The 1,440-nt window shown below is 48.2% G+C and overlaps 1 pseudogene; it reads left to right on the top strand.

The window, feature by feature from the left end:
• The first annotated feature begins 420 nt into the window (after positions 1–420).
• On the top strand, positions 421–847 carry LOC144374852 (small integral membrane protein 13 pseudogene; annotated as a pseudogene).
• Positions 848–1,440: the final 593 nt, after the last annotated feature.

Raw genomic sequence — 1,440 nt, forward strand, 5'->3', positions numbered from 1 at the left:
GGATCCTCGGGCGGGCGACAACCTGGGCCTTGTGGCCGCTACGTGTCTCCGTGCTCACTCCCTCTCCTCAGACACTCGGCGTCCGCCATGGAAGCGCATCCGGCTGCCACAGGGGTCTTCGGGCGTCGCGGTCCCGGGCTTCCCGGAGCGAAGAGGGGAAAACGGTGCCCTGAGGCCCAGCTCCCTCCTACGCCCCGCCCGCAAAGGCGAGAAGGAGGGTCGGTGGACGGCCGGCCGCGGTGCGGTGCCCGCCTCTGCGCCGCGCCTCCCCGCCCCCTGGGGGCGCTGCCGAGGGGCGCACGCCGCCCATGCCGCCTCGGCGCCTGGCCGCGCGGTGCCCGCCGCTGAAGCCCGCTCGTGCCTGTCCGCTGCCCCCGCCACGCCTGCCCGCCGCCTTGTGGCGACCACCCTTCGCCCAAGATGTGGCACAACGTCGGGCTGCTGACGCTGCTGGTGTTCGTGGTCACGCTGCTGATGGTCCTGCTGCTAATGGTGTGCGGTTGGTATTTTGTGTGGCATCTGTTTTTATCTAAATTCAAGTTTCTACGGGAACTAGTGGGAGACACAGGATCCCAGGAGGGAGATCATGAGCCTTCAGGGTCTGAAACTGAAGAAGACCCTTCATCCTCCCCACACAGAATCAGATCTGCACGCCAAAGGAGGGCACCTACTGATGAAGGCCACTGATCCCAGACAGGGTCCTTTATTAGTATACAACGAAAGGCAATTGTGAGCCTCTGTCTTAGTGACTTGGCTTTTAAATATACTAAATGACTGAAGAACATTTATACTTGGATTTCATATCCAGTTCAAAAAATTTATATGTAAGCCATACAGTAATCAAGGGAATTAAAACCAAATTGGACCTTTGCAAATTTCATCTTAATGATAATATTTTGTTTCGATAGCTTTCTGCTCAACACATTTATTCCTTGGCTCTTGGGATTTTTTTGCTTGTTTGTTTGCACTGGTGTGAATCTCATAAACATTTCAAGCTTGAAAAGTATATTTTAATATTCAAAATGTATTCTTCATGTTTTAACTTGTCTGAAATTGGGATGCATCTCATTACTGTCAGCCAGGACTCTTATGTAGATCATATTTCTAGTGTGACCCCCCCAAATTCATAGATCCTGGTCTAGAGAGTTGGAAGAGCTAAAACAAGAATAAGAGTATTTAGGTTAGATGCTTAAAATATTTGATGATATTAACTCTGAAATAGAGTTCAGAAAGAAACTGTGTAACCCTAGAGCTAGGAGAACAACTCTAAATGGAAAAAAAAAAATCTCTTGTAGTCTTTCCATGTAATGCTTCTAACTTAAAAATTGTGGTAAAAAAATTGTAATCAGTCTTATTTTTCATCTATATCAAACTTAAGCATCAAATATCAGAAGAAATTTACCTTTATTTTGTTTAAGGCAAGAAAATAGCACATATTGC

This window comes from Ictidomys tridecemlineatus, unplaced genomic scaffold (genome assembly GCF_052094955.1).
Source record: "Ictidomys tridecemlineatus isolate mIctTri1 unplaced genomic scaffold, mIctTri1.hap1 Scaffold_91, whole genome shotgun sequence".
Taxonomy (NCBI): domain Eukaryota; kingdom Metazoa; phylum Chordata; class Mammalia; order Rodentia; family Sciuridae; genus Ictidomys; species Ictidomys tridecemlineatus.